This window comes from Equus asinus, chromosome 21 (genome assembly GCF_041296235.1).
Source record: "Equus asinus isolate D_3611 breed Donkey chromosome 21, EquAss-T2T_v2, whole genome shotgun sequence".
NCBI lineage: Eukaryota > Metazoa > Chordata > Mammalia > Perissodactyla > Equidae > Equus > Equus asinus.
Window position 1 is genome coordinate 81,569,829 of NC_091810.1, and position 7,046 is coordinate 81,576,874.

Genomic DNA, 7,046 nt, shown 5'->3' on the forward strand with positions numbered 1-7,046 from the left:
TAGCTCTTGCATTAGGGTTTATGATCCCTTTTGAGTTCATTTTTATTAATGGTACCAAGAGTGACTCCAAGTTCTTTCTTCCCTCCCTCCTCTTTCTCCTGCTTCTTCGTGGTCTTCATTTTGCATATACATGTCCAACTGTTCCAGCACTATTTGTTGAAAAGACTGTCCTTTCCCCATTGCATTACTCTTGTGTCTCTGTCAAAAATCAGTGGCTCATATGGGTTTATTGCGGGATTCTCCATTCTGTTCCATTGATTGACTTATTTATTTTCACACCACTGCTAAGCTATTTTTATTATTATAGCTTTATAATAATTTTGGAAATCAAGTGTTAGTCCTCCAACTTTTAACCTCTTCTTCAGGGTTGTTTTGGGTATTCTAGGTCATTTGTATTTCCATATGAATTTTAGGATCAACTTAATTTACATTAAAAAAAAGCCTGTGAATTTTTGATTGGAATTGTCTTGAACCTATAGCTCTTAGATTTTTTATTTATTTATTTATTTTTAAGATTTTATTTTTCCTTTTTCTCCCCAAAGCCCCCCGGTACATAGTTGTATATTCTTTGTTGTGGGTCCTTCCAGTTGTGGCATGTGGGATGCTGCCTCAGGGTGGTTTGATGAGCAGTGCCATGTCCATGCCCAGGATTCGAACCAACGAAACACTGGGCCGCCTGCAGCAGAGCATGCGAACTTAACCACTCGGCCACGGGGCCAGCCCCCATATAGCTCTTAGATTTTTTACTTTACTTCCTTCCTGAGCTTCAATTTCCTCCTCCGTAATGTGGTGATAATAATTCTGGCACTGCAAGGCAATTGGGAAGTCCATGCGGGCTGGTACTGTAAACCTTCTGACACAGTGCCTGGAGCATAATAGAAACTAAAAGATGTTAGTTCTTTTCTACCTTGTTACGTGACAAAAGCTTGCATCTTTTAACCCTAACCTTCTCTGTAGATTTCCCTCTATCTTTTTTGGAAATTCCACCATTACATCCTGGTTAGCAGTGGATGTGACCTTTTTTGGCCTTCTCTCTTTTAAGTGGCCTCAAAAGCAATGTCTTCAGGATCTGTTTAGTTTCAATCTCCACAAGAAAATCTGGGCTTAAGTTTCAGTCATAACACTACTGGATTTCCACAGTCAACCTCCAGACTGCATTCTTCCTCTCTAGGTTTCATTCTCTCCAAAGTTCTCTGAGCCCCAGTCTATTAGTTAGGAATGTGTTCAGTTGCAAGTAACAGTGCATTTGGCTAACGATAGCTTAAACAAATAGGGATTTATTTCACTCATGTAACAAAAGCCTGGAGGTATGTGGTTGCTTGTGTTGGTTCAGATGCTTAACAATGTGATCAGAATACCAAAGGGTTTTCCTCTTTCTGATCTGCCATGCTTAGCCTGATGGCTTTCAGCCTTCGGCTTGTTTTCTCTGGGTCACAAGATGGCTGCCAGGGCTCCAGACAACACATCACTTTAATTTATTTTTTTTTGGTGAGGAAGATTCGCTCTGAGCTAACACTTGTCTCCAATCTACCTCTTTTTTTGCTTGAGGAAGATTAGCCCTGAGCTAACATCTGTGCCAACCTTCCTCTATTTTGTATGTGGGATGCCACAAGAGCATGGTTTGATGAGTGGTATAGGTCCATGCCCAAGATCTGAACCCATAAACCTAGGCCACCAGAGCAGAGCACACTGGACTTAACCACTGTGTCACAGGGCCAGCCCCAACACATCACTTTAAGATAGGAATGAGGATATGGGGAATCAGAAGCTTTCTCAGGATACTTCCTCCCCCAGTAGACTCCTGCTTATTTCACATTGTCCAGAACAGGCTCACACAGCAACCCCTAGCTGCAAGGTAGTCTGGGAATGCGGGGAATAGAATTTTTGTGATCCATCACCCAGGGCTGGACAGATTCTCACCCTTCACAAAGCTCATGTTCCAGTAGCAAAGAAAAGGTGGAGAGTGGATATTAGGTGGGCAACGGGCGGAGTCTTTTACTCTTAGTTCTCTTAACTGAAAATGGAGATAGTAATCAGGTAGTTGCAGGATTAAGTGAGGTAACGTATACGAGGTCGTTAGCACTGTGCCCGGCCCATGTTAAGTGCTGAATAAATGGCATATGTTATTTTTATTATAATTAGTATCTTCTTTGACAAGGTCCAAAGAATTCCTTCATTGCTCAGAAAGTCCCCAGTGAAATTAGCTCCTCCTTCTGGGCACGAAACCTTTCCAACTCCCCGTCCTCCTCTCCTGACACAGAGCATTGCCGTGGCAGATATTTAAGGGAACTCAGGGTGTTCTAGGCAGCGGTGCTGCAGAGAACAAGGCAGACACAGCTGCTTACTCGTGGGAAACAGATGACAAACAAACACACAAACAAACAGGGGCGGTTACAGCCAGTGGGGAGTGGGATGCAGGAAACAAACGGGACCGTGAGCTGGAGGGCGCGGAGGAAGCTGCTTCCACAGGGCAGCCGGGGAATGCCTCTCTGTGGAGCCTGTGTGAACCGAGACTTGAAGGATGAGCAGGAGTCTCAGAGAGAAGTGTATGCCAGGCCAAGAAAACAGCAACAGCCAAGGCCTAGAGGTATGAAAGGCTTGGTGTACTTGAGGAGGCTGGAAGGGGGTCAGACAGAGTGTGGAGGAAGAGAAGGCATGAGATGCTGCAGGCGAGGGCCAGGAGAGGTAGGCTTCACAGGCCATGGCAAGGAGTTCAGATTTGAAGTGCAGGGGGGAGCCATGGAGAAGTTTCTAGCATGGGAGAGATGTGATCTGATTTTGGAAAATGAACAAAACAAAGTGAACTGTATCATTGGTTTGATAGTGCTAAGGAAGGGGATCTGAGAGTTTGGGTAAGGGGTGATGCTGTGGATAAGGTGGCTAGGAGAAGTTTTCCTGGGAAGGTGAAGCAAGGGTACTAGCACTCTGGATATTTTGGGGGACAGCATTCCAGGTAGAGGGAACAGCAAGTGCAAAGGCCCCAAGACCAGTGTGTGCCTGACAGTTTTTGCAGAGCAGTAAGAAGAGCCGTGTGGCTGGAGCAGAATGTGTGAGGGCCAGAGTAGCAGGGAGGGAAGTCGGGGGAAGGGGGAGAGTAAGGACAGGTTCTGCAGGGCTTTGTACAGCCTTATAGGCCTTCAGGCTCTTTTTGAGATGGGAGCCGGCAGAGGAGTGATCAGGGGAGCAGAGGAATGACATGGTCTGATCTACAGCTTCTGAGTATCACTCTGGTTGCTGTGTGGAGAAGCAGGGGAGCAGTTGTGCAGCCATGGCGGTCATCCAGGTGAGAGATGCTGGGGCTTTGGACCAGGGGGAGGCACATTCTGGAGGCAGCATCATGGGGGAGGAGCGAGAAAGTGGGTGAAAGGTGATCCTCCGCCTCTGATTTGAGCAAGAGCGTGGAAGCAGGGACCACTGCTGAAGTCAGGTTAGGGGGAGTGACAGGGAACAAGAGTTCCCCACGAAGAAGCGGTGAGATCTGCCAGGGCAGATACTGGGGGGAGAGGGGCTGTGGGAACTTAGGGGTGTTGGAACTTAGGGGACAGCTGTGGACTGGAACGTACATTAGGAATCCTTAGCAAATGTGTGGTATTTAAGGCTGGGGGGATGAGTGTTATCATCTAGGAAGGGAATGCAGACAGAAGAGATTGAACTCTTGCTCCCAATTCCTTGCTCCATGGTAATACATATCTTTGCCACTGTTTCATGTTGGGTAGAGCAAACATTACCCCCCCCCCCCCGACTTTGGATTGGGCCACGTAACTTATTTTGGCCCACAAGATGTTAGCAGATATTACGCTTGCGTAGTTTGGCTTGGCACCTTGTGCTTCTGCCATCGCCAGAACAGACCCTAGGGCCCCTCAGCCTCGCCCTAGAATAAGACACATGGAACACAACCGCCCCAGCCACCACACAAACCCACCACCTCAAGCAGGGCCGCAGCTGGCCCACAGCTGCTGAGCAAGAAAGAAATGCTGACTGTTGTATATAGTTTGTGGTTGTTTCTTATGCAGCATAAGCTGACTGACACCTCCCTTCAGCCTCTTGTGCCCATCTTTTCTAACTCCAGCTCTCCTCCTCACTGTAACAGCCTATTATCTCCCAGCTGTCAACTCTTTCCTTCTCTCATCCAAGATCTTCAAATCCTATCCTCTGGTCCTTGCTAGACAAGGTGAAGGGGATGAGAACAGTGCTTTGTCTCTAACAGTGACCACATGCAAGTACACAGCTCTTCAGCGGGTCTGGAACGGGTCTTACACATTTTCGTTTGGTCCTGACGACCTCGCGCAGTAGGTGTTCTTACCTTGTCTTCTCAGGAGGCAATCAAGGTTCAGAGGAGGGGAGAGTCTTGCACAGGTCCGACCGCTGGGGGCAAGACAGGAGCCCAGCGGCCAAGAGGAAAGCCTAGTCCTTCTTGGGGCCAAGTAGGAACGGAGAACCAAACATTGACGTTCTGGGAACAGGTGGAGGGGAGACTTGTTTTTCACTGAATTCATTCCTTTTGCATTCTGTGCGGTGTGCATGTGTCACCTACACACATACAGAGCTCAGGAATAATAAATAATATTAACATGCTTAAAGAAAGGTTCTGTCTGTGAGTTGAAGGGAATGGGAACGGGATTTAGAGAAGCACGTTTTTTTCTGTTTCTAGTTCTGTCTGAGAGAGGAGACTGGAGGTGCAAGTCTTCTCGTTTCCAGGTTCTGGTTTCACCCCAGCAGGCCTTCCTTGGGATGGAGAATTATGAGCTGGAAGCACTAAAAGTTCCAGAGGAGGAAAGCCCCGCTCTGCATGGGATTCAGCCCTGCCTTTTGTGCTGGGGATCTGGAATCTTTCTTTAAGTGTGTTAATGTTATCGATTATTCCTGGGCTCTGTGTGTGTGTGGGGGGGGGTAAGACATGCGCATGGTACAGGATGCAAGAGGAACAAACGGTTTTTCAGCTCCCCCATCTCTCCGCCTTTGTTTGCTCATCTGTGAAAAGAGGTGATGTGCTTGTTGTGTGTGTGGGGGTCCGTGGGGTGGGGTTGGGTGGGGGGAGGGTGAGCTCTTCGAGGGCGGGCTGGGGAGACGCCTAAGAGGGAGGGCGGATTTGAATCTTTGGGGGACAATGCAATGATTTGAAAAGGCTCGCTCACAGTGACCACAATGACCGCAAAAGCTTTGTTTTGTTTTCCTATGTTTATTTTCTTTTTGGTCAGGATATATCAAAGCATTTGAAACTTCCACTAACATTAAAGGAAGATGTGAGATACTAAACAAATGTGGGGTCAGTAAAGACTGCTAGGGCAGCAGGCCGGCTGGTGGGGCGTGAAAGGGCCGCATTTTCGGTTGCAGAAAAGAGAAATTCTTCTTTCAACCCAGTATCCCAAGAGGCCCGGACAATTGGGGTATACTGGGAGGATCAGACTTGCAGACAAAACCGGCATCTGCATTTGAAACGCGCTCCGCTCCCGGGGGCTCCTCAGGGAGGCTGGCAGCGGGATCTGCCGGCTGCGGGTTCCCCAAGTCCAGAAAACATCCCAGAAAGCCCTAGTGGGAGGCTCCGGCTCAGGTTGCAGACCCTGGGTCTCCGGGTCCAGGAGGGGTCCTCAAAGAAACCCCGCGCCAAAAGCTGGAGGGCGGGGGAGCGGGCGCAAGCCCCGGGCTTGGCTATTTTGCCCAAGGTCACCTCCAAACGGGATTGGGAATAAACCCTCCTTGTTTGCCTCTCGCCCGGCCTAAGCCCCAGGTCCCCTTGGGTGTCGTCCAGGACGCCAGGCGCGGCTGCTTACAATGGCGCTCAGACGACAGATGGCGGGCGGGCAGGGGAGGGGCGCGGGCAGGTGCGCGGGGGGAATGTGCCGCCGCAGCGCTGGACGCCCGGCTGCCGGGGAGTGGATCGCAGCCCGCCGGCTGCAGGCGGCCGCCCAGCCCCGCGAACAATAACCGAATTCTCCGCAGCCCCCGGGCTGGGCCCCGCGCCAGCCAGCCGGGGCGAGCGCCCCTCATGCTGCACCGGCCGGGTGCGCCCATCCCCGTGCACCCGGAGCCCCCGTGAGCTCGCGGCCACATGCAGATCCATATACTCACACTCACTCACTCACGCGCTCACGCGGGGCGCTGGGCCAGCGAGTCCTTGAAAAGGTCACAGGTGTGGCGAGCCCAGCGCCGAGAGCACAGCGGCTTTCTTCACCGGCACACAGGCCGACTTCAGAAAGTAGCTGCGTTTGGTTTTCAGTGATGACAAATAAAAATGGCAAGCAATAGGATATATTGGAGTATACGAGGAAGCCATTTGGTATAAACCTAATTCGGCCTGACTTTGTTTTTTCCGAAAGGGCCTGACTGTGGCCGTTGAGCACGCATTGTATATCTGCTTAGACATTTCCTATGGTCAGAACAAAGGCCCTTGAGATAAAAGGTGCGACTTCCCCCCACATTGACATTTCCTTAGGGATAAGCATCTTTCCTTAGGCTAGGAACTGATTGCTGCACTCACCTTTGACCACCCAGCTCACCTGTGACCACTCAGCCGGAGACAACAGACTGCCACCCTGCTGTGGTCACTGAGACAGAAGACCTACCTGCTGTTTCCATGAATCGCTGTGCCGACAGAGCAGTCTCCCGACTATTGTAAAAGGGACATTTCAATCCTATGTGAAACATCCTCTCTGGGGGTATATAACCACTCTGTGCACCCCACTTCTTCAGGGGCCTTTCTTCCGGGTTATAATCCTCAGATTTAAGCTCAGAATAAACTCACCCAAATTTTCATTTATAGATTGGTTATGGATTATTTTCGTCGACAGTGACAAGCTCAACACTATAAGCCCGGGCCTCGGAGTCAGGCAGGGCTGTGACGTAGAGAGAGCCCTGAACCTGAGGTGGTGGGGCTGCAGCCTGACCGAGGTGCTGCCACGTGGTAGGGCCCAGCCGGTGGGCTGGCTGAGCATCTTTCCAAGAGCGCTGACCTTGCCACTCACCTCTGGCCTCTAGCCCTCAGGCCTTGGCTACTACTATTACACGCTCCATCCCCTCCTGTGCTTTATGCTCCTTCTTAAAGTGAA

At 50.1% G+C, this 7,046-nt stretch overlaps 1 long non-coding RNA gene across 1 annotated transcript; it reads left to right on the top strand.

Annotated features, from left to right (window-relative positions):
- Positions 1–2,280: 2,280 nt before the first annotated feature.
- Positions 2,281–6,740, top strand: LOC139041367 (uncharacterized). Its single transcript, XR_011496390.1, has 3 exons — positions 2,281–2,587; positions 3,213–3,283; positions 6,493–6,740. It is a non-coding gene; the product is annotated as an uncharacterized lncRNA (long non-coding RNA).
- Positions 6,741–7,046: the final 306 nt, after the last annotated feature.